Source organism: Haliotis rufescens, unplaced genomic scaffold (assembly GCF_023055435.1).
Source record: "Haliotis rufescens isolate VD_foot unplaced genomic scaffold, xgHalRufe1.0.p SCAF_10, whole genome shotgun sequence".
Lineage (NCBI taxonomy): Eukaryota > Metazoa > Mollusca > Gastropoda > Lepetellida > Haliotidae > Haliotis > Haliotis rufescens.
The window spans coordinates 17,124,682-17,152,243 of NW_025963780.1; the positions used below are offsets into that span (position 1 = coordinate 17,124,682).

Genomic DNA, 27,562 nt, shown 5'->3' on the forward strand with positions numbered 1-27,562 from the left:
ATTCCAGCTATATGATGCGGTCTGTAAATAATCAAGTCTGGACTAGACAATCCAGTGGTTGACATGCATCGATGTGCGCAATTGGGATACAATGTCATGAATCAACCAAGTCAGCGTTCCTGACCATCCGATCCCGGTGATCGCATCTTATGACAAGCATAATTGCTTCTTACAGCAAGTATGGGTTACTGAAGACCTAGTCTCTTCCCGGATCTTCACTGGTCTATTACGCTATCTGGCTACAAAGAGTTCATTGTATATCTTGAATTATGTATGTAATCTATTTTATTCAAAATTTCATTCAATATTGTTTAAATAAACTTCAGCAACATTGTGTGTGAACACATTAGCAAGTTACACAAACTGACCATAATCAGACTACTACTATACACACCTTGAAACAAATCACAGTTGTCAAAGAATATATACATATATCATAAATGCCATGCTTTGTGAAAAGCCATATTTCTTGTAGATTAATTTTTATATGTCAACTTAATGTTTTCACAAACAAAAGAGCAAGACCGCAGGAAGGCTAGGGTGTGAATGGTCAAACTGTTCCATATGTAAAAAATATCCGGCAACACACTAAAGCGCTTATGGTTATTCTTATTTTTAAATATATCTAGTAAAAGCTGCAACCCAAAATAACACGATATTCGAATGAACCTGACAGCGTACTCAAGCATAAGAACTCTGGGATCACAATGGTCATGCAGAAGCCTTTTTTTACTGGTAGTTGAGATGACAAGCTCCTTCATCACAGGCACTGCTATATTTGAGTAAAACTGTCTAGTGTAACTACTAGAGGCATTTGTTCTATATTTTTAGCTCCCTTTGACTGAAAACCAAGTGAGCTTATGTCATGTATACTTGTCGAAGACCACTAAAACATTGAAATAGTCCTGCACCATGACTGTGGAATTTATATATATATATTTTCTTTTTTTTCTTTTACTAAAAGCCTAGGCAAGTCTAGATCAAACTAAACCAAGTCTTGTTTCCTTGATAAGAGGAAAGGCTCTTACGAAGAAAAAAAACTATTTTAAAGAAATGTTTTCATTGACTAAGTGTTTGTCTCACATTGAAGCTGAAGCTTCACATTCTTGTTCCACCAATGATGATCACACTTTGTTAAAGATGTTTGAATCTGGTCCCAGCTAGGGTATCTCTAAAGTTGCTCACAGAATTCCAATCCCACTTAAAAATGTCCACCATTACGTCTTTCTAATTCTGGTGAGTTTGAGGTTCTAGTTTTCTACATTTAACTTCATATTTGAATCTGATATTGTATTTTGGTATCGATGTCAACTCCTTGATTGCAATGTGTCAATAATTGATCTTGTAACTGACCCATGGACAATTGCAATACATTGATAGTTTAATTGATCTTGTCATCAACCCACAGAAAGTTGCAATACATCAATGTTTTATTTATTGATCATGACACCCTAAACCCAGACATATATCATGATATAACATTTATACTAAGTTTTCCTATAATAATTAGATCCACATCAAGTGCTTTTATGAGTTATCATGGTGTAATATTTATACATCATGATAACTCATAAAAGCACTTGATGTGGATCTAATTATTGTAGGAAAACTTAGTATAAATGTTATATCATGATACCTACATCAACATCACCTTTAAGGTATTCGGATGTTTATGATATGGAAGTAACTATTTGAAGCACTAGTTTTTGTTCTTATATTGAGTAAATGCGCAAGTATTTGTAAGTATCCCTTAATTGGTCAACGACTATGCACCAGATGAACTCCCTTTCATAGAATATGAAGCGTTCCAGATCGGTTCATTTTCCATGACTGATCGTCTGATCGTCATAAGAAATGTCCTTAAGATGGTTTTCAAATTCGGTTATGGAAATAGAAGAATGTACTATCAACAGTTGATAAACTCATGGAAATGGCCTAATGCTTTTTTGCTCCATCATAATCACTGAATATTCATTAACCCTATAAGGTGTGGAAGGTGTTAGGTGAAAGATAGTTTAAGTGTATTTCTGAAGAAAACAGTAGAAGGAAATTTCACAACTGTGCAGAGTATTTATTAAAAAGAAGGTGTAGTTGTAGATATTACAGAGGAAAGTTGTCCCCTCGGGTCGGCTCGACAGCAAACAAGCAAATCTCATACTTCAGCCGAGATGTCTCCTTGATGGTATATTTATTCATATATTTCTCAGGATCCTTTGTTTTTAAGAGCTCTACTTTATATTTTGAGTGTTTGACAGCCTAAAATTTAAATAGCCAGAATGTAGATTGCAGTCAGACTCATTTGCTTAAAGTTTTCTTTTTCTCGACCTTTCTAAAGACGACTGTGTCATTCATCAACCTACAGATGATATCATAGATGTTAATCTCTTGGTCATGAAGGCAGAGCTTTCATTGGCATAATAACGTTGTAACACTAGCTTAAGATGTTGGGTCATGGTTATAGTAACCTCTTGGTGATGAGAGCAGGATGGGCCTAGCAGGAACCTCTTGGTGATGAGAGCAGGGTGGGCCTAGCGTGAACCTCTTGGTGATGAGAGCAGGATGGGCCTAGCGTGAACCTCTTGGTGATGAGAGCAGGATGGGCCTAGCATAAACCTCTTGGTGATAAGAGCAGGATGGGCCTAGCGTGAACTTCTTGGTGATGAGAGCAGGATGGGCCTAGTGTGAACCTCTTAGTGATGAGAGAAGGATGCGCCTAGCGTAAACCTCTAGGTGATAAGAGCAGGATGGGCCTAGCGTGAACTTCTTGGTGATGAGAGCAGGATGGGCCTAGTGTGAACCTCTTAGTGATGAGAGAAGGATGCGCCTAGCGTAAACCTCTAGGTGATAAGAGCAGGATGGGCCTAGCGTGAACCTCTTGGTGATGAGAGCAGGATGGGCCTAGCATGAACCTCTTGGTGAAGAGAGCAGGATGGGCCTAGTGTAAACTTCTTGGTGATGAGAGCAGGATTGGCCTAGCATGAACCACTTGGTGATGAGAGCAGGATGGGCCTAGCGTAAACCTCTTGGTGATAAGAGCAGGATGGGCCTAGCGTGAACATCTTGGTGATGAGAGCAGGATGGGCCTAGTGTGAACCTCTTGGTGATAAGAGCAGGATGGGCCTATTGTAGACTTCTTGGTGATGAGAGCAGGATGGGCCTAGCGTGAACTTCTTGGTGATGAGAGCAGGATGGGCCTAGTGTGAACCTCTTAGTGATGAGAGAAGGATGCGCCTAGCGTAAACCTCTAGGTGATAAGAGCAGGATGGGCCTAGCGTGAACTTCTTGGTGATGAGAGCAGGATGGGCCTAGTGTGAACCTCTTAGTGATGAGAGAAGGATGCGCCTAGCGTAAACCTCTAGGTGATAAGAGCAGGATGGGCCTAGCGTGAACCTCTTGGTGATGAGAGCAGGATGGGCCTAGCATGAACCTCTTGGTGAAGAGAGCAGGATGGGCCTAGTGTAAACTTCTTGGTGATGAGAGCAGGATTGGCCTAGCATGAACCACTTGGTGATGAGAGCAGGATGGGCCTAGCGTAAACCTCTTGGTGATAAGAGCAGGATGGGCCTAGCGTGAACATCTTGGTGATGAGAGCAGGATGGGCCAAGCGTGAACCTCTTGGTGATGAGAGCAGGATGGGCCTAGCAGGAACCTCTTGGTGATGAGAGCAGGATGGGCCTAGCAGGAACATCTTGGTGATGAGAGCAGGATGGGCCTAGCATGAACCTCTTGGTGTTGAGAGCAGGATGGGCCTAGCGTGAACATCTTGGTGATGAGAGCAGGATGGGCCTAGCGTGAACCTCTTGGATGATGAGAGCAGGATGGGCCTGGATGATGAGAGCAGGATGGGCCAAGGGTGAACCTCTTGGTGATGAGAGCAGGATGGGCCTAGCGTGAGCCTCTTGGTGATGAGAGCAGGATGGGCCTAGCGTGAACCTCTTGGTGATGAGAGCAGGATGGGCCTAGCGTGAACCTCTTGGTGTTGAGAGCAGGATGGGCCTAGCGTGAACCTCTTGGTGTTGAGAGTAGGATGGGCCTAGCATAAACCTCTTGGTGATGAGAGCAGGATGGGCCCAGCGTGAACCTCTAGGTGATGAGAGCAGGATGGGCCTAGCGTGAACCTCTTGGTGAAGAGAGCAGGATTGGCCTAGTGTAAACTTCTTGGTGATGAGAGCAGGATGGGCCTAGCGTGAACCACTTGGTGAAGAGAGCAGGATTGGCCTAGCGTAAACCTCTTGGTGATAAGAGCAGGATGGGCCTAGCGTGAACATCTTGGTGATGAGAGCAGGATGGGCCTATTGTAGACTTCTTGGTGATGAGAGCAGGATGGGCCTAGCGTGAACCACTTGGTGATGAGAGCAGGATGGGCCTAGCGTAAACCTCTTGGTGATAAGAGCAGGATGGGCCTAGCGTGAACCTCTTGGTGATGAGAGCAGGATGGGCCTAGCGGGAACCTCTGGATAATGATATCAGGATGGGCCTAGCGGGAACCTCTTGGCGATGAGAGCAGGATGGGCCTAACGTGAACCTCTAGGTGATGAGATCAGGATGGGCCTAGTGTGAACCTCTTGGTGATGAGAGCAGGATGGGCCTAGCGTGAACCTCTTGGTGATGAGAGCAGGATGGGCCTAGCGTAAACCTCTTGGTGAAGAGAGCAGGATGGGCCTAGCGTGAACCTCTTGGTGATGAGAGCAGGATGGGCCTAGCGTAAACCTCTAGGTGATGAGAGCAGCCAGATTGAAGCATGGTTGATTGTTAAACCATCTCATCCCATGTCCCTGATTTGTTAGTGGTTAGAGTGAAGGTAATACTTTATGACAGTGTTTCACTGATGTGCAGGTGTACTGAAAGATCAAAATAACCAAACTACATTAAACGTCTCCAAGTCTAAACTCTCTTGATTACATATATATGTAACCAACAGTGATGCTATTTATATTGGTTGTCAGTCAAGTTGGCATTGTAATCCAACACATCAGTTGAGTCGCTGACACTCAATAAAAACGACTTCCCCTCACAAACTTAGAAATCAATCCAATATTGACGATAATGCTAATTACAAGAGTTGATGTTGACAGGGTTATCATAGTCCGTTTGCTGGTGATGTTTGCTCTACATTTGTTGATGGCAAATAGTGAAGGACATGGCTCGATAGTCTGGCACTGTGTCCACACCTACGCCATGTGTAGGCCAGTTTCATGTAGACCTGCGGGATAAACATGAGCAATCTGTTGTTAATACACAACATGTAACAGCATGGGGAAGCTTGAGGCAGCTCATGGCAGCTCATGGCAGCTCATGGCACGATTATTGGAAATCTGTAATTTTATTGCAATGATTTTAGCAACCAAGTTTGTAAATTACAAGTAAAAGTGGTATGTTAGTTTGGTTTAACAGTATTTCAGTTATATCATGGCCTGTCAGAGACTAACATATGTTGATGAAATGGTATGCGAAGTGATAGGTAGATTGCACAACTCACTATTATTTACAGCAACCACGGTCAAATTACCGCTATTGACGCCTTGAAACAAACTTTAGTTGCAAGAGAATGGATACACATATCATAAATGCCATACCTTGACTCGTTAAAAGTAATATTTGAGGCAGATTGACTATTAAATGTCGACATAAGGTTTTCGCAATCGAAATATATCAAGTGTATGTTGTTCCATACGTAAAAATATCCTGCATACCACCTGTACCAAAGCGCTATTAATACACTTATGGTTCTTATGATTTTAAATATATATAGTGAAAACTGCAACTAAAATAACACGATATTGGAATATATTATTCCTGATAAAATACACACAGTAATCTTAATCTCTGCATTTATTATAAAACAATGCCTTGGAGAGTAGGAAATTTAAATTGCAAATCATTATGTCTAGTGATGTTTTATATCAAATTTCATATTTTTATTGAGCAAGTTTGTTATACCTGTTTATTCACCTGAATTCACTGAAGGGATACAATGTGTTTTTTTAACTTCTATTCTAGTCCTTTTTAAACTCTCAAACGTGCAGCGTTGATCGTGTTAGGTAGGCAGAGCATGTATACTGTTTTGTTGGTCATTTACCCCCAACAACTCCACCTTAGTTAAACCGCTGATCATCTATAAAGCGCATCAATTATTTGGAACCTGAAGGTAGTGTTGTAGCGAGGGATCTTGAAATGCATGTTACCCTCAATTTTGTCATTTCACTGTTGAGATTCACAGACCAATACCCTGGATCTCTCATAGACTGACGTATACAGGACTCCAGATAAGTGTTTGCGCCATTGAGCATTTACTCACATGGTATCATTCACATTGAGTATTAATTTTCTATGGGTATTCAGTACATGTATATCTATACACCCTTTGGGGGGGGGGGCGTCAGGTAGCCTAATGGTTAAAGCGTTCGCTCGTCACGCCGAAGACCTGGGTTCGAATCCCGACATGGGTACAATGTGTGAAGCCCATTTCTGGTGTCCCCCGCCGTGATATTGCTGGAATATTGCTAAAAGTGGCGTAAAACCAAACTCACTCACTCACTCACTTATACTCCCTTGGGTCCAATCTATGGGGTATTTATACACCAATAAGTGGACACTGTTTTAGAAGAATTCTGCTTAAAATGCTGTTTCAAAAGACTTCTAATTTGTATCTGTTTGTGTGATGCCCCAACTGAATACCATGTTGCATAACCTCACATCAGTGATATGCATGTGTAGTTAACAGTAACTGCAACGTAACATCTTTGTTATGCATTTTTCACTGCAGTAGAGTTCATGTATGTGTGATGCCTGCATTTTATCTGTCAGTATAAGATAGCTATGGGATAAATAGCAAAGAACAATGAAGAACAAAGCATGATCTACTTCATTGTTCTAACGGGGCAGTCGGATAGCCTAGTGGTTAAAGTGTTCGCTCTTCCCGACATTGGTACAACGTGTGAAGCCCATTTCTGGTGTCCCTAGTGGTATTGCTGGAATTTTGCTAAAAGCGGCGTAAAACCATACTCACTCGCTCATTGTTCTAACATGATGTCAAATCTGGAGATTCGAACATGCGCTTGCAACTTAATTGATGATGTTGTAAATTGGACGAAGTGTTTTGTGAGTTGTTCCCCATAGATGTAGTTGGGCAACATAAATAAATGCAATGGTCTGACGGTCACACCCAAAAGTGGGAGAGATATGACAATCAGTGTTGGGAGAAAAGGTACAGATAATCTATGTGAAAATTGTGAGAATATCTGGGAAATACCAAACTTTCCCCCCTGTTCATAAACTGGACTTGTCCGACATTGCTGAGATCAGATTGTATTAAGGGAGTCATCATTATATAAATTCGGGTAAATATTTTTAAACTTATACATTTGAATATTTCTTAAATATATATCTGTAAAAAAGATAAAGGTACGCAAGGTAATGAACAGGGGGGAAAGTTTGGTATTTCCCAGATATTCTCACAATTTTCACATAGATTATCTGTACCTTTTCTCCCAACACTGATTGTCATATCTCTCCCACTTTTGGGTGTGACCGTCAGACCATTGCATTTATTTATGTTGCCCAACTACATCTATGGGGAACAACTCACAAAACACTTCGTCCAATTTACAACATCATCAATTAAGTTGCAAGCGCATGTTCGAATCTCCAGATTTGACATCATGTTAGAACAATGAGCGAGTGAGTATGGTTTTACGCCGCTTTTAGCAAAATTCCAGCAATACCACTAGGGACACCAGAAATGGGCTTCACACGTTGTACCAATGTCGGGAAGAGCGAACACTTTAACCACTAGGCTATCCGACTGCCCCGTTAGAACAATGAAGTAGATCATGCTTTGTTCTTCATTGTTCTTTGCTATTTATCCCATAGCTATCTTATACTGACAGATAAAATGCAGGCATCACACATACATGAACTCTACTGCAGTGAAAAATGCATAACAAAGATGTTACGTTGCAGTTACTGTTAACTACACATGCATATCACTGATGTGAGGTTATGCAACATGGTATTCAGTTGGGGCATCACACAAACAGATACAAATTAGAAGTCTTTTGAAACAGCATTTTAAGCAGAATTCTTCTAAAACAGTGTCCACTTATTGGTGTATAAATACCCCATAGATTGGACCCAAGGGAGTATAAGTGAGTAATATGGTAATTATGCAAAGTGTTCTTTTACTATTGGGTTTTATTAATTTTTCATGTGTATTTCTATAAAAGAATCTAAACTTTAATTGGGTAATGGTGACTTTACATATTTTATGCAATATGCAGCTTATCTGGAGCTCTCTATGTGGTCCCAAAAAAGAGTTATGCATGAGGTAATATAGAATTTCTATAATGATCTCTGGAGTATTAAGGAACCCTCAAGTCTCTTAATCCAATAGCTGTAACAGGGATGAGAGCAGGATGGTGGTGATTGTTCTGCTCTTGGGTCTGTGGGAGAAACTATTTCATGGCCAAGAAGATGACTGAGGTAATCTCTGTGACTGTCTAGGTGGCCCACTCTTTAGTCAAGCTGCCATTTACGATAGATTAACACTCATACCCTCTCCTTAGGATTGGAAAGCTTCTGACAGATTTTGTGCCACACAAGTCAGGCATGATTATGACATAGCTGAAAGAGAGCCGACTCCAGCATGAAAGTACCCAGTACACTGATTCCTATATTTTGTGTCCGTTCAACTTATACAAGGTCCATGGCCAGCAGGCGGGAGACAGGGGCCCTAATTAGCGTGTCATGATCTGAGCAGGGTGTATTTATAGCCAACATGTCAGCATGGGATGTTTGATCAATCAACTGTCACACTGTAAGAGTATGAGTGATGTGATTAGTATTATGACATTGTCAGCGCATAACGGCTTGGATCGCACCCGTCACTAATTTTCATGTTCAGGTTCGTCTGCTCATCCTTCATGCGTTCACCAGATCCGGCGCTGACATGCACAAAATGGTGCTTTCCAGCCTGGCATTGAGTTTAATGTTAAACATGCACCGTCTTTGATTGCTATCTGTGTCAAGTTCATATTGATTTTCAACATATTCCTTTGTTTGGGATGTCAAGGAATAGAAGCAGGACATCCAATTTGAGTTGCCATCACAGGTGATCTTGTTCCATGATTAACTCGCAAAACATTTAGGCCAGGATAATTGCTTGAATTGAAGTTTTCTGTTCTTTGTTTACTGCCTAAGAATCAAACAAATTAATTCTTTATGAGCAAGTTTGATCTGTGTTTTTAGCTCATAAAGCTGGTCAAAGAACAACTGATGTATTGAAATGACTGGCTTTCATATTCTGTCCTTTTGTTAAATTTTATTTTTTACATGTTTTTGGAACCACTGGACCGAATGAAACAGAAAGTTTGCATGATTGGCGTAGTGAAATACCTGTGGGGAATGTTTCATAGCCATATTTGCATCATTCTTCTTTGCATGTCTTAATTCTTGTAGTCGAATAATTAACAGTTCAAAAGACGGAGGGATACTCTCATTGCACTTTTTGACTGAGCTGTCATGTTGTGCTCAGTTTGGGTAACAGGTGTCACGCTTACAGAAAGCAGTGTTAAAATGTAACAATGCCGATGTGACTTTAAATTTTAATTCACTCACTCACTCTGGGGACACCAGAAATGTGATTCACCACATTGGCAATTGAAACCTCGCCTTCCGAGTGATGCTCCAAAGCTTAACCACAAGGCTGCCTAACTGCCCCTATATGTACACCTAGAGCTAGTATCAGTGACAACAGTGATAATGTTATATTCTGTGTGCATGAATAATACAGGAACAGAGATGATGTGAGTTAAGAATGGAAATTGGTTGATTTCAATTGAATAATATGATACTGTATATTGTAATTTGTTATATCCTGATACCATTTGTAGTAATACAATATTGAATAAAAATTTTTATTTGAATTTTACATGATATATGGACGAGAAGACGAGAGGTAGGTCACATGACCCCGAAATTGATGTTCATAAGTGTATGAACGACACAATTTAACGTTTATACGCTTTTCATGAGTCCGTGTTCTTGAAATGGCATAAGCATTGACGGACTACTTCCACATTCCTTGGGGAAACCCTGGGAATTCCCTAGCACGAATACATACAGAAGCGTTCTTTCTGATCATTTGTGGGAGCGGTCAGGTAGCCTAGTTGTTAAAGCGTTTGCTCGTCACGCCGAAGACCCGGGTTCGATTTCCGACATGGGTACAATGTGTGAAGCCCATTTCTGGTGTCCCCCGCCGTGATATTGCTGGAATATTGCTAAAAGCGGCGTAAAACCATACTCACTCACTCACTCTGATCATTTGTACCCTTTAGTCTTGAACTCAGCATTTTAGTACGCATTGAGAAACTTCAGAAGGTTTGACTGCATGATCGAGAGATAGTGGAGATGATTTCACGAGAATCATGGAATATCCTATTTATTATATACATTTTGTGTAGTTGTCTTCCGGAAAATTAAATTATTTCATTACAAATGTTAAACCTGAAATGTAAATTCCTCCCTACCTAACCCGCATGGGTTTCGTGTTTGCAAAATAATAAAAAATATAAACAAAAGTAACAAAAAATATTTAGGGTCGCAAAAATTCTGTATCATACGTAGAGTTATGATTGTATACAAAATCAACTTGAACAAAAATATTCTTGAAAACTTTGAGACCGCTGTTGGAAGCAAAATAATACACACTGGTCAAGTAACAAAAATGGCGCTTCGCGAAACAAACGGTCTCGATTGAAGATTTAAGTTAGAAATTATAGTTTATAACGGAACATTGTCAAGAGAATAACAAATGCCGTGAAGCGATATTAACTCCATAAATGACCATTTGTCATTATTTGGCCTTGAAAATGTGGAAGTAACGTAAAAAGGAAATCAACATTTTGTGAACGGGCCAGATACTTTGAGGGGAGGTGACTCTTGCATGAAAATAGTTCTGTCAAAGTGTTATGTTCACTGCAATGAAAATATCACTTTTATCAACTTTGGAAAACTCAGTCTTTCACACTTAAGAAAATAATGATAACCACATGATACATGGAGAATCATATCATATTTTTAGGTGTAAGTTTGTGATGCGTGGATACATTGATACATAGATGAGTCCTGCCGCCCCTAACATGTTCAGGTGAAGCATATGTGGTTGTGACTTGAAAATTGATATTAGTCAGTTCTAGCAAGGATTCTATTTTATTTATCTACAGTGAAAATTTGGAGAACGTTAAAAATATATGAAGGAATGAATACAGTTTGATGTGAGCAGAGTGCTTAATGGTAGACGATTGTGCAAATAATGATCACTGATCTATTGTCTTAATAGGAGATAAAGAAGTTTTAGAATTCACTGTATAATCAATCTTTAAAACAGTCTATGCCCAAATACCACAAGTATAAGTCTACATTAAATCAGTATCTTGTTAGCTTTAAGATGTATTTTCATCTTATTTTGATGGGATTTTATATCGTTTGGGTCGAGAATAAGGAGAATATTCAAAGATCCTGTCAGGGTTTATTGACTTTCAGCCGTTTTTTATAGACAAGTATGCAATCCATGGCATTTGATGGTGAGCACATTGTCCCTAATGTTTAGTTCAGTGATGGTTTGATTCTCCTCATCATAAGGAGATTCTAGGATAACACCAATTGTCATGCATATTTAAATGCTGAAATATCAGTTATTTTGAAAGACAATGGATCTGATTTTATTGTTGAAGTGGCTTAGAATTAAACCTCTTGAGAAGGCATTGAGAAAACAGGTCCAATTCGATATATGGATTTTTAGAAAATGAGTCAAGTTTGTCAGCAGAATATGAGGCCTTTAACAAGTGAGTACATGTATATGAAAGTCTCTCTCGACCAGTGTGTGATTCTTTCCACAAGATATCAGTTGGCCTATTCAGACTACAAGATTTGTTTGCACTTTTTTATTGTCTATGCTTGTTCATAACATGATATATTTGAATGCTTCGCCTATACAGTTTCACTATATATCAGTAACTTGAATATCAAAACCAAGTGTTAATGTACTTCCTCTTTTGCATGAAGTTTGAATGCTGAAGTGGATATCTATTATGTAAATCTCCAGGTTCTGATTCACTGTGTGGATTAAATCTAGTGTTGGCTGTTTTGCCGATATGAACCATCTCTACAGGCATTTGTTGAGGGAGTGCTCCCATTGTGTATGTGAAGGTTTATATGGATTGGCACTTGCGACCATCAATGCCAACCTTGCCAGCACAGTTATGCAGACCAGTGTGCTTACAGCTGAAATTATAAACATCAATCAATAAGTTTTCTTGAGCCTGCGAATTGGTCTTCAGCTTGTGTAAAATTTTCTTATTCACACAGGGATCTTATTCCTGATGTTTTGTTTTCATACCACTAGTATTTTAAGGGTAACACTATGCACCCCTCTTCTCTTGAGTGTGAAGTTGAAAAAACTGATTAGTGTCGAGTTGTCAGTTTGAGTGAGTATGGTTTTATGCAGCTTTTAGCAATATTCCTGGAATATCACGGCGGGGAACACCGCCCGTCAGTTTGAAGCAGGTAACTATTTCTCATGCCGGGTTCATGTCATTGGATCTGCTAATCATGTGCTGAAATCCCATATTCATACTAGTTATGATCCTTGCACCCTATCCTTGGGTATTTTAGAACCTGAGTCACTTTGGGCTTTCTTCTCCATTTGACTGGAATGTTCAATGCTGCATAAAACACAATTCACTCACTCACCCTCTCAGTCTGACACAGTGTTGTTTGCTGGTCAAGCGAGGAAATAGGCATCAGAAGGCCGCAATGGCCACATGGATGTACGATACCCAAGACCAAGCTTGCTTATGGTGTGTCAGTGTAACTAACGGTGTCATGGCTCTCTCTATTAACCAAAAGCTAGCCTGCTCCAGCAAGAGTCATGTTTTATTGCTGAAAATAACACACTATAATACAAAAACTAAGATAAGGCATCTCCTCCACTAATCTGAAGAATGCTTGCAATATATTGTGTGGAAAAGCTCATAATAGTGACAGCCGTTTGAAGAGATCTCTTGTTAAATGTATGTATCATCTTAAACAAGACATGATTTTGTTGAAGTCTGTCACATAAATATTGATAATACAGTTTCAGTCCATTCATGTGAAATGTACTCGTTACCTAAAGGACATTATAACGTATGTTTCTCCTCTGCGGCCACAAAGTGCCTGTTTGATGGCTGGCAGTAGCCTGTTTGGCCTGCTGAGTTAATGCTATGCCACACAGGGAAGGGAATCATCAAACTGTGGTTGGAACTGATGTGTTGGTTATTAGAAGTGATCAGCATGTGTGGGAGAAGGGATACTTAGTCTACCAGTAACTGTCGGAATTGCTATCCATCTCCATCAATGTAGGCAGGCGTATGCTACAAATGTAACAGTTAGGTTTAGTGGGTATGTGGAATAAACGCTGTCTGCCCAAGGGTACTACTCAGCTTCAAGTGTAATGGCTGTAGTATTTTAAATTGTGTGTATGATATTATAGGTATTGTGCAAGAACTTGTAAACAACTCCAAGGAAAGCAGTCTGAGGGGTTTATGAGCCATGATTTCTGGAAAATGTATGTTATTTGAGATTTTGCTTACATTACAGAAGTTTAATGACCCTGCCATGCCTGTTAGATAACTATTTAATAAGGTTTTATGGCCGATATCAAGATGTCACTGGTTTTGACAGGCAATGAGTCTGTGGAATAATACCTAGACTAGTGTTTGAGAATATCAATCATGCTGAGACTCAGAATAGGTGCCCAATGAGAAGAGGCTAGAGTCAGGTAAGCCTGACATCAGAAGTCCGGACTTGTGGACAAGTGTCCCCAGTTCACGAGGACTTGGGCAGCAGCTAGAAGCTTTGTCACCAGGTTTGTTACATTTCACAACATTCATGGCGTCTTTCACATCATTACTACATGTCTTTTTGGTAGCCATATGTGGGTATTCTTTTAATTGAGCTATTGTAAATCATACAGACAGCTGTATGTAAGATGACATATCTGTAAAACAAGTAATTATACTGGCCTGGCGTAATGATAATCCTATATCCAGACTAACATATTTTTGTGTGTGTGTGTGTGTGTGTGTCTCCCTTATCAAGTTACAAATAACAAGAGACAGTAATGGTTCTTTTGCTGTTACAAGGAATTAATTTAATGCTATTTCAAATTAATGATGTAGGTTTAGTATCATTTCATTTGTGGTTTGAATGACAGGGATTTTATACTGCCAGCAACCCTATGGCTGACTGGTCAAATTTGGTCTGTGGCTGTCATGGTTGAATGGGTACAGGCAGATCAATTACTGATGGATGGTGAGTGCATGTAGCCAGATCAAGCGTGAGACTGATTCATGTGACGGATCAGAGAAAGTACTTCCATGACTTTACAGTTGCTGATTCGAAGGACGTGGAAAACAATATGTATTGAACATGGGGGCTAAATGCAGGGATGCAAATTAACACAGTCTAAAGGCTCATGAAGGCTAGTAGAATTCAGCCATATTTTGGTGTGTTGTTACTGCTGCTATATTTATGTATCCATTTTCAGCTGTTATAGTCTACTTGTGAGGGACTATAGAATGTTAAGTACAGCTTTGTCTGAAAGATCACTGAATTTGAACCTGTACTAACTATCAAATAGTTGATTTCATGATATGTGATACTGGTGCACCTGAATCTTCCCAATAGCGACAGGCCACAAACCTTGGTATTATGACAATGAAACAAACACAAATGTCACTTTGCAATTTGATAGTCGTTGTCTATGTTTTTTTTGGTATTTGATGTTACATATTGAAATAGAAATATTGATATTTTACATTTGACATACTAAGAAATATGCATCAAATTTCATTTTGATATGCACAAGGAGTAAAGGGGAATTTAAATGGTAGTTTGCAGTACTTTGGCAAGAGTTCCTAGAGGTTTCCATAACAACCTTTCATTTCCATTGCTGATCCTACAGGAATATGTGGATAGGAGCAGTAGTACCTCGTGATCCTTACCTTGTTTGTGCCTATGATGTAAGTTCATTGATATATTTCAGCATGCACTCAGTTCGGAGATAAACTGTTTTCAATGTAGAGCTAAGTTGCCTAGAAATTTAACTGCGCTAAACTGAATTTGGATTAGAACATGTAGCTGTCTGTTGAAGACACTGTATGTCTATCTCCATTCTACCGTGACAAAATTATACTCCATCTAGTTAACGAAGAGTGACAAGGTATGGGTTCCGTCCAATGCTAACTTAGTAGGTTGTTGATCTGAATTTAAGACACATGATATTAGCCTGTAAAATTAATAATGGCGCTTTATATGATCTATCATTGTTTTTATTACATTAGTATACTTTTCTGGCATAAATATTACAGGGATTGTAAGTTTGTAGCATAGCTGATTTGAAGCCAATATGAAGTGAGCACCCAAAACAACATTAAACAAGCCATGCAAGGTTTAGTTCTACACGACACTATGACGACGTCGAACCGCTTGTTTTGATGCAGAAGATATGTTGCAGTCAGCTACAGAAGAGCTCTCTGTTGTCCCAGAAACAGACATCGTGTTTTCTGCCCAAAATGTATTGTCACGCATACTTCAAAGATTGCAGTAACAGCAACTCTGCATTTTGTAGGCCATAATTGTTCATATCATGATTAGAAATACCTACCAACAATAATTTAGAAGTTGTTTTCTAGAAAAAGTAGCTTCCATGGTGATGCAGTTCTCAAATTGACTGTTTCATTCGGAGGTAGGTTATTGTGATTTTGATACCTCTGATTGAGTAATTTCCAAATTCATGGTGGAATATACATATTTCATATATACATTGAGAAGCATAGTACTTCCGAATTTAGATTTAGAAAGAAATTATCTAATCATCCCACCATATGCAACAGTGATTGAATGGGTTCACTTTTATGTCACCTGGAGCAGTATTCCAGCCAAGGTGGGAGCACCATGAATGGGCGTCACACATAGTACTCATGTAGTGAATCAAACTCTGGTGTTCAGAGTAACAAGCAGCCAGCTAACACTTCATCCACAAGGCTACCTCACAACCTGCCACATACGAGGGCTACAAAGGATTCCCTCAAATTCAAAAAGAGATTAGAAACTGATGATGAAACATGGGTCTACTACTATGATCCTGAGTCAAAACGTCAATCCATCGAATGGCACCAATCCACTTCTCCAGCACCAAAGAAATTCAAGTCTTCAAGTTCAGTGAAGAAAGTTATGGCCACTGTATTCTGGGATGCAAAGGGTGTGATCCTTGTTAATTTCTTAGAAAGACAAAAGACAATTACCGGTGTGTACTATGCTGATTTGCTTCATCGCCTGAGAGATTCTATCAAAGAAAAGCTGCGAGGAATGCTGACTGCTGGAGTTCTACTACTTCATGACAATGCCTCTTCTCACAGCTCTTGACTTGCAAAGGCTGCTGTGAAACAATGTGGGTTCAAAGAGCTTTCTAACCCTCCATACTCGCTAGACCTAGCACAAAGTGATTTTTCCTAAACTGAAAGAAGACCTCGTAGAAAGTGCTATGACGACAACGATGTCCTCAAAGCTGCGGTGAGTGGGTTTTTCAGGGTGGTTTCAGAAAACTTCTTCCTGACTGAAATTGAAAAGCTTCACTATCGATATAACAAGTGTAATGAAAAGCAGGGAGATTGTGTTGAAAAATAAAATTAAAAACACTTTCACGATTGTTGGTTTTGTTTGTTAGGCTTAGAACTTTTGTACCAGCCCTCGTACATCTAGTTCCTGGCCAAGTCAATGTCGCTCTGTGCTGCGGTAAAGTCCTTTATGTTTTCCACACCAATTCTCACCAGCATTATTAGTGCTATTTGTATTTCTGGTGATGGTCTGGACCACCAGTGACAATCGGACAGCAGTAATGGAATATTCAAAACAGATGTGTAAAGTGTACAACACTTAACAAGTAGATGTGACACTGACCAGGAACTGTGGAACATATGGCGATAGTTTCATACCAGAGAACCTTTGATGTGATACATTGAGAAAGAAATACATGATCTTGTAATGTATTGAGAAAGAGTCGTGTGACATTGTGATGGATTGAGAAAGGAATGAGAGACATTGTGGTACACTGGGAAAGACATGATGTTGATGTACAGGGCTATTGATTGGATCTTTTGAATGTGTGGCAGAGAGAAAATCTTGTCTTGATTTGTCAAATGCTGTTAGCTAGATCTCACAAAGGTGGGAGCCATTGCTGCAACGACCACGCTTTATCCACCTCGGTAATAGGTGACAGCTCCAAAGCTGTTAGAAGATGTTATTTTCTAATGCACTTTCTGAAAGTGTTAAATCCCTAAAAAGTATTTATGTTGGAACTACCTTGATGATGGCTTCAGCAAGGAGTTAGACACGTCCTAAAATATACACGCATTAATAGAGCATAAACATGTCAGCAATATTTTGTCATTGTCTTTTCAATGTGCTGGAGAACTTGTGTCAGAATAAGAAGTGCACATTATTATTCAATTATCATCCATTAGTCCTGTTGGTTCATTGATGATATTGTGACCTGTTCTTATACTTAATGTGTAAACTGCTCTACAAGTTTTCTTCACAACCCAAGCCTTCAACTGAAGATGATGAAATTAGCAGATGTGTCATTTTCAAACATAAAGGTTACGTCCATAAATAAATTATTGGAAATTGGCAACGGTTGTAGATAAATCCATTAGGCAGGATTGTCCATTATCCTCATGTAAAGACCTTTACTGTTCCAGGGTTTTAGGCAGGGTCATGAATAATTTATATTTAAGCTATGAAAACATTGCAATTCTTATGTTAAGAAATGAAGAAGGCTCAAACTATTTACTTTCTTGTACATATTATCACATAAACTACATGCCCAATTTGGCATTTGTGTATTTTCTTGTAAACTAAGCTGGAAACAGCAATCAGCTGTACACATGTTTTCTTGGAATCTCACCGGTGATTTGGTTAAAACTTACCCAATGATATGTCTTTAAAGGATTTTGATTGTAAAATTGTATCTCAAACTATTTTTTTTATCAGGAATAATATATTCCAATATCATGTTATTTAAGTTGCAGCTTTTACTAAATATATTTCAAATAATAATAACCCTAAGTGTAGCACTTCGTTGCAGCTGATCGCTATAGCGGTAATCTGACTGTGGTTGCTGTTCATAAGGGTGAGTTGTGCGATCTTCTGATCGCTTCACACATGATTTTGCTGAAATTAATTAAAACAATATTAAAAGGAATTTTGAATAAAATTAATGAAATAAGTTATAAACATAAGTCCAGATATACAGTGAACACTTTTTATAGCCAGACAGTGTAATTACAGAATTACAGTGTGTACTCAAGTACAGATTTGTTGACATGGTATTTCTGGTGTCACGTGCTCACGGTAATGTCTTTGCATTGGGGGAAAAAACATCAAAACTCATTACAGTGTGTTTAATGCGTACCCCCTTCTACACAGCTGTGTTTCTGTGAAAAAGTGCCCACTATACTCAAAAAAATATGGTAGTCTTTCTCATTAGGTGCCTCACTTTGGCAGTTTGGGTTCGAATCCTGCATGGGACTCAACCCACAAAAGTACTAGAATCTGTACTTTACTTAGAAAGTGTTACATTAAATATGACATTTGTTATTTACTAAGAAAGTGTTATCCCAAATTGACATTTGTATTCCAGCTATATGATGGCGGTCTGTAAATAATCAAGTCTTGACCAGACAATCCAGTGATTGGCATCATGAGCATCGATCTATGCAATTGGGATATGACTAACGGCCAAAGAATTGATGATGACCACTTATATGAGACCGAATTCATTGCTTGATTTTTAGGGGATCCCAGACAACATCCCCAGTAGCCTTTGTTTTTAGAGCCAACTAATGAGCATTGGATGGTTACATAGTGTAACCTGACTGATTGTGTGTCATTGTAGTCTGACAACTCAGACAGTTACTTGTGTTATCAACAACTGGTCAATTTGGCCCAGACACCATTATTTACATGCTGACGTGATGTGCCTATATTATTGCTGAATGTGCTTTAAAACAACATTCACTTACTCACATACTGATCATTCCCTGTAGCATAGAGTATTTGTTATTTCACAAAAAACATTTCTAAAGGTTGTAATGTATACACCTGCAAGCTCTGGTAGTTACTAAGAATATGTCTGAAGTTAATTAATGTTCGAAAGTGTGGACTTGATTACATTTACACATTGAACATGCATCTACATCTATATGAAGCACACCCATCTCATGATGCCCATGTGGACGTGCTGAGTTGATACTTTAGACTGATATAAATCTCATTATTAGGTGTGAGGACGTCTCTATGACAACTTCATGGTTGATTGTGAATTACAAGTGGCAAGTTTCGTGCCATTGTGAAGATTATCAGCCTGGAAGTTTAATGTCAGAGGTATTTTCTCTATTTTTTATTGTATCCTTTATGAATTCAGTTCCACTCACATCTGTTAAAATTAACACTGGTCTTGGAAACTAACATAGTGTTTGCACTGATTGCTTTTATGTTTGGTTCTTTCTGTGTGAATTACAGCAGGTGTTTTTTCACCTATGTAGCTCTATCCATCATGTCTCCAAACCAGATCATTATTCCTTGTGAGATTCCTCAAAGAGCCTCAATCCTCCATCTCCAATCTTCAAATCCAGGCCAAAAACCTTTATTATCTCCCATATGGAATTATGATGACTTTCAAGAACAAAAGTTTATTTTTTAAACTTGTGATTCTTTGAAAAAGTCCCTGGAGAGAATAAGCAGTTCAAAGCTTGTCCTTCCCCGAAGACCAGGCAGAGGAGACCAGGGTGTCTTTCATGTGTGCAGACGGAAGTCTCGGTTTCATTCCTGTCAAAATCCGTTGGAGATAAGGAATCCCTGCAATAATATTTATACACCATGATAGCTGTGTCTGAGTGACCTGCAGGTTTGCGATGCAGCTCTCATACATTGTTTTTTCACAGTGAAATAGCAGTTTGGATTATTGGGTTAAAGAAGTATGGGAGCCTTAACCCAATAGATCTGTGAGTCTATCTTTGCCTTGTTAAAACACAATGGGTGTCTGTAGCTATGTATGAAAGTGGATTTTGAGTCACTTTAAGAAATGCCACATTCAGGGAGAATCTCTGAATTTTTCCTATGTATTCTGTTCATGCATTTGAGTATGCACATGGTGTTCCTTTGTATTGCCATATTCAGTGTCTCCTTATGAAGGCCATAGTGTAAAAACTTTAAAGGTTTAAGGTCCTTAGATTTGAATACTATTGCGGGAAAACCCTACAAATCTCTGGACCCTTCTTTAATTTGTAAAACTGTGTCATTTTGTGATACAAAATGTTCTCTGTCATGAAACCCAAGGGTGTATTCTTGGGCAGAACTGGTCCCCAGGAACCCATGTTTGTTTAGACACCAGAATAATGGATGGAAACAATGTCTGATCTGGCTTACATGGAGTCATCATGTCCCAACTATGAGGACCGTCTGTAGCGGCTGCACCATTCCGGAGTCCCGTGATAGGGTTCAATCATGCACCTTGTCATATGAGGTTGGACTTCTGGTCTACTTGATGAAAGTGGAAAGCCCTGTCAAGCTGACGAGGTAAGGATACATACTCCTTGTCAACAGAAGGTCCATACCAGCTGCATAGTAGGATACTGAGACTTGTTTTGCTGAAATTTAATATGAACATTAGACTAACGCTTAGTTTCTATCAAATTATATATTTTCAGAGCCAAACAATTCCATTTGAATTGAAAGGGAGCTTTACTGAACCTGAGGAAAATGTAGACTTGCTTCATTTACGGCTTTTGCATTACAGAAAGGGCTGATGGAAGGAATTATTTACAGACCGCCATCATATAGCTGGAATATTGCTGAGTGCGGCGTTAAAAAAAAATAAAAATCTGCCTCAAGTGTCAAATGTATAGCTTTCCAGAAACCGCCCTATTTACAATGTTAAGCTGTTTTATGGCCAACAATGAAAATGTTAACTGGTATTAACCTTTAATGATCTACTAATATATAACCTTTATTTATTAATATTGTCAGTCATTTTCAATGATAAGGTTTAAATGTGAGTATTTATTAGTTTACCAAAAAAGATAACTGCATATTATATGAATTAATGAATCATCAAGTATATGTCAGTCGCAAGATAATATGGTATGTGATCTCTTCCATCATGCAAGCGGGATGCTGATTCAGAAAGGTGACTTCATGGCTTTATAGCCCCCAAAAGTTCAGAATTCAATCAATTCGGTTACTTTATGTATTGAATCAAATTATAGATTATGTTACAGGAAAAGAAAGTCACCATCAATTGAAGGCATGAAATTCATGAAAACTTAATCTCCCCTGATGTTAACGTGACATAGGTGTGCTTGCACTGTGTTCTAGACTTTCATAAGTCTCAACATCTCTAGACAATCTAAATTCTAAAACATTATCAAATTATTTTGATCCTTTAAGTGACTTCAAATGTTAGTGCTATAGACCTAGAACAGTACACAGTTGTTTTCAAAACATCCGACTCTGGGTAGAGAGTCTGCCTGGGGAGAAGGTTGGTGGTTCGATCCCTGGCTGTGTCATACCAAAAGATGTTCAAATATGGTATGAGTTTTGCAGTATCGCTAGTGCAAGCAGCCACACAGGCACATGCATGTCCGTTGCTATATAAGTGCAATAATCTTTCACCTCACCTTGAGACATCCAGTGAGCAGGTATTTTGTTCTTGTCACATCCAAGGACCCGTGAAGATCCGGGGTAGAATACGTCTTCAGCAACCCATGCTTGCCGTAAAAGGCAACTAACAGTATTGGGTGGTCAGGCTTGCTGACTTGGTTGATGCATGTCATCAATCCCAATTACGTGGATCGATGCTCATGATGTCGATCACTGGATCGTCTGGTCCAGACTCGATTATTTTACAGACCACCGTCAGATAGCTGGAATATTTCTGAGTGCGGCGTTAAACAACAAACAAACAAACAAATCACATCCAAGGCCAACTTATTTTTATGAAGTGTAATCTGTAACAAATTATGTTTGTCAAAAAGAAATCATCCACCCCTTTAGAATATCTAATGTAAGGTTGCTTATTGAACTCTTGCCTGATGATAAGGGAATAAGGTAATTAAATTTGGTCTAGACTGTCAGGATATTTACTCTGTGTGGTTCATGACAGAAAGAGGTCTAGGAATGTTTACAAATATTTAGTAGCAGTGCTTTGGTAAGAAGTCTCTCAGCCAAAAGTACACCCTGAAAAGTTCTGCTCTCAAAGTTGGCATAAACACCACTGCATCTGCAGCCTGCTCAGCATCAAACGATCTAAATGCCAAGTCATATTTTATACCCTTGTTTAATTTAAACCCTGGAACAGTGTGTTTATTCCACGAACATGTCCGAAGTGCCATTTTCCCTTATCTCGCAGGCCAATTAACAGAGCTGTTATCATACTAAGGGAGTTCCCAAGTTAAATGTTTGATACTGTATCCACGGCTTCAGCTTTGTAAATAATCTTTCGGGATAATCACGAGTATTTATTGGAGTTGTCTCCCCCTGAGCTCATTTGTTTATATCTACCTGAAAAGGATCTGATTAAAAATCTTCTTCAGACAGAAATTCATTTGGGATTTATAGTGTGGTAATAGCAATGTTATTGATCTCCGCTAGTCACTTTGCCTATGGCTGTGTGTAGTGTCTCATGCCTGGATGGATCTGCATGCACTCCCAGCATGGAATGAATATTTGCCTGCCGTGCTTAACTGGTGATGGAATTACCAGGGTATGCCATGACTCCTTGTCCATGTTGCACCATAGTATATCATTGCAGGTAAATGGCACCATGGATTAGCATGGTAAATTTGACCATGTTTTTCCGTGGTCAAATATACCATGGGATAGTGTCCATTTACCACCTAATTCCGAATTACCAGGGACATGGTATACCATGGCCTCTAGACCAAAGTAGACCATGGTCTTCCATGGTATTCCATGATATTCCATGGTATTCCATGGTCAATGACCATAAAATCCCTGCTGATATGACGATGGTATACCATGGTTCACAGACATGGTATACCATGTTCGGTAAATGACACCATGGTTTACCACTACACTAACCAATGATTGGTTATTGACTACTGAGACCATAGTACCATGGTGAGATAATAAAACCATGGTATACCATGGCCAGATCACTGGTGTGCCTGCCTGTACAAAACTCTATGAGTCTTGACATTTAGCTGAAATAATGCTGACCGTGGCTTGAAACAAGAAAGTAGGGCAAAAGCAAAAGGAGCTTTGGCCTAATTATGATTGATCACATCTTGTAGTTTTTGTGAAGCATACAATGTGAAGATGGGCAATATGGACATATAGAAGTTCTGCATATCAGTGTTCTGATGTGACCTCCTATGAAGGCTATCAGATCAACATACAAAGAGGTTAATCATAATGGAGCATAGAACTGGTTTTATTGAGATTGGGATGAGTACAACTGTTGCATGAGCAGCAGAGGTTAATTAAGAATTGACCTTCACCTTTGTGTGAGTTCATTGGAGTATGAACCTTCAAAGAGTGAGGGCCAACTGTATGAACGTCGGAGCTTGCGAAGTCAATTCTTATAATTTTTTATCACAATTTCTTACTTTAAAGGATGTAGGCCAAGTTCTAAACACAATTTTATTATTTAGTACGTTAGACTTCATGGTTTACACTGACAGTCAGACAACAACCAGCTATATCGCGGAATAAAATAGTTCCCCAAAAAGAGAGGTGACATGAGCGTATGGGTGCAGAACTTGCTCTTCAGAAACATCTTACGCAACACATGTGTTCATATAATATCCCCATTAGATCAGAAAGGTCTGTTATGAACTACCTCAGTAAGTCAGTCACAATGACAGCGCGTCGTAAGACATTTACATCTAGTACAAGAAGTCAAAATGGCCGACACGATAAACGTGACGGGAGGATTTCCGAAGTTGTTAATGAACCTGTGGCGGTTACATGTGTTAGTCATCATTGATCAACTGACCGATTATTAAAAGGGGTTTAAAGATGCGTCAAACAGACACCAAGGTAAATTTGTAGATTGCTGGAGACAATCACTGTCAGCCTAGACACAGATCGATAGTTTGGATGTGCATTTTTTCGTTTGTTCATTAGGATGGGCCGTAGCGAGGAAATTCGTGAACAATTATGCAGTCAAGCTCTCTTACGTTTCTCAATGTATACTGAAATGCTGAGACCAAGATTAAAGGTTCTAAATGATCAGAAATAATGTTTATGTATGTTTTCGTGCTAGGGAATTCCCTGGGGTTTCGCCAGGAATGTGGAAGTAGTCCGTCAGTGTTTACGTCATTTAAAGAACACGGTCTCGTGAAAAACGTATGAACGTCAAATTGTGTCGTTCATACACTTATGAACGTCAATTTCGCGGTCATGTGACCGACCTCTTGTCCAACTGGAAAAGCCGTATATCGTGTAAACGTCAAATTAAAAACATATTTTTCAGTATTGAGAATTTGTCATACAACACACAATTAGGTTTCACTTCTTTACAGAAATTAATATCAGATCATGTTGTTAGTTTGTCAGTACACATTCCATATAAAGCGTTATTAGGGCCTGCCCAGAAGGTGAAATACAGTACAAGCAGAAGTGCGGTCATGTGTAGTTCACTGTTTTGTCACCAGTCATCATTATCATGCTCCAATATGTTTGTGTGACAACATTGTGTGTCAATATGAAATGATATGTTAGATGGAGACCATTGCTAATGTAATCTCAGTCATCCACAATATGGACATGACGTTCTAGAATACTCTTGGATACTACGTTGGATATGGTCAAGGAATTGAAAGATGGCAGTTTACACACGGTTTCTCCATGATGTTCACCCCTGCCCACACAGCAACTCATGATTTGAATATTGTAGAATATGTGATACTGATACTTCTATATAGTGATGTGTCATATTTCATCCATGTTGCTCATGCAAGATGAGTACTGCCATGCCCTGCAGGTGTAATTATTCCTAACAAATATGAAAGAAACACTATCCCTAAGAGGTCTATGAAATATGATAGAAATGTGTAGGCTACTTTTCTGTGCTAGTTCATGTTTCCTGCGTCCATTTTGTGATTGATGAGTGTGCTATTTTGCATACTGCTACCAACTGTAATAGCACAGGGCGGTGGGGTAGCCTAGTGGTTAAAGTGTTAGCTCATCACAACGAAGGCCTGGGTTTGATTCCCCACATTGGTACAATGTGTAAAGCCCATTTCTGGTGTTGCCCGCCGTGATATTGCTGGAATATTAATAAAGCGGCGTAAAAACATACTCAATAAATGTAATAGCACAGACATGGGATTTCAATGAGTTGGGTTTAATGCTGCTTTAGACATTATTCCAGTTATATCTAGGCATGTCACCTTAATGTGGGAGGAAAGCCCGAAGTGATGCATGTCTCAGATGTTTACCACTTTCGTGAAACACAGGGGAATGGTGCTGACAAACCTTGAAACATAATCTGGGCAAACCAGGATTTGAACCCAGTCATTTGTGTCCCTGATTTGAGTGTAGGAACCATGGTGTGAAGATTGTACACATTAACATGTTACTTTGTACACAAGGTGGCACGTTCGGGTGAGTAGCCTGAGCAGGGTGAGGTGTTTAAACATTCAGTTTCATATAACATAACATTTGAATTTTTAGTTTCTCTTTGGTTGTTAGAAAGGGAATGTCACTGAAATACTTTGGATAGCATTATGTGCTATTTCATTGGAATATTAAACACTTTCTATCTACTTTCCACCTAGAAAGAAATATATCTTGAACAAAAATGAAATGTTTTTTGATTAATCTGAACATCCTATGAATATTGCTTACATGTCTGTTCTGTCAGTTGAAGTAACAGTGGAAGATGGACTTGTTTCATTGGTTTTTTCCCATACCAGAGGAGATTGTCTGCCTTGTATGATTGACTAATAATGGTCAGAAGCACCCGTTATGAATTGTAATTGATATCATTCAGTATGTAGAAGTAATGGAAACATTCCATGATAAGGAATGAGAATCAGCATCAGAATCAAACCCATCCCTGTTATTGTTAGAGAAAGTATCAGCTGTTTATTGCCAACTTAAAAGCTTCTATAAGGATAATGATGCTACATTAAGTACTAGGGGCGAGATTTCTCCAGTTTGCGAGATTGTGTTTAGTGGTATTGGGTTTTATGATGCTGATTTCTCTGTCTCAAATGGAAAGAGCTTAAGGCAATTCTTAACATGACACAAATATACCTTTTGTTGGACAAGATTCTTGCTGGCTTGACTGTTGACATTTGTGATCTAAAAATGCAGTTGCTTGACTGCTTTTGTGAAAAGGCTGCATCCACATGAAGGCACCCATCAGTGCTTTACGACACTTATGCCATGTCCTTTAGCATTCTCTCTAGCACTGTGTTAGGTCCTCAGGATGCTCAGGTGGTTGAGAGTCTAGCACTGAAATTGGAAGGCAGACAGACCCACGTGCTTCAGTATTGATGTGCGAAGCACGAATGAGAGTACAGTAAGGAGAATCTAGCCTGTGCCACAGAGTTTTGAGACAACACAAGTGAAGCGAATCGAATGATAGTCCTCAATTATTTACAAGTATCACTGAGGAGGGTGTACAGCTTTTGCTTAATTTTGTGGGTCAATAATTGATGACAGGCACAAGGTGGGGAGTGATATCTTTTAGCTGGTGAAGGCGTCATGGGCTGACAAGTGTATTTATACAGATGTCGGTGAGAGGCTACTGGTACAAGCTGTATTCACTGGAGACGCCCGATCACATGCTTGTGTGTTATTCATCACTGATTGCTTATTCGCTCATCTTCCGGTTAAACATATTCATAGATGGATGTGCAAACAAAGGGCCATTATTGTAAGGTAAGTGTTACATTGTTGGTCATCACTTCACACAATCTGTTTAAACATTTCTCTCAGATGCCTAGTTTGAATTTTCAGTCATAACTGTTTACCTGAACACAGAGATATGAAAAAGGTATTGCCTACATTGCCTAAGTCATTCTTGATGCACTGGCTGGATGTGTCAGCCGTGGTGATTATATGAAATGTCCTTCACTAATAACATGAACATGATGAAGGGACATGTAAACTCATCACTGGCCTTCATCAATGGTGCAAATTCTTGTTCCAAGGGAATCGTCATGACCACATGTTGAAACACCTTTAACTTAAACCCTCGGATACTTGGTTGCCATGCTTTGCTCATGTGTTTCAAATAAATCATCTTTAGACTTAAACGTCACATTTCATGTGATATTTGTCAACATATGATGACATCTGTGATAAAATTCTTATAGCTTTTTGTTTCAATAAATGATTATATGATTTTGTGGGTTTACATCAAGTCTGCTGAAGAAAGATATATCTATAATGGAAACATAAAAAAATAATTTTTATGGTTTCAAAT

The 27,562-nt window shown here is 39.1% G+C and overlaps 1 protein-coding gene across 6 annotated transcripts in view; it reads left to right on the forward strand.

The window, feature by feature from the left end:
• Positions 1 to 27,562, forward strand: part of LOC124110710 (zinc finger CCCH domain-containing protein 10-like) — a 332,500-nt gene that overhangs the window by 148,524 nt on the left and 156,414 nt on the right. The window contains exon 1 of one of the 6 annotated variants that reach the window (XM_046470052.2): positions 26,708 to 27,015. The exons of the other annotated variants lie outside the window; for them this stretch is intronic. The gene's annotated coding sequence lies outside the window, so the exon portion shown is untranslated. Of the gene's footprint in view, positions 1 to 26,707; positions 27,016 to 27,562 lie in introns of those variants that run through there. 6 annotated transcript variants of the gene reach the window in all.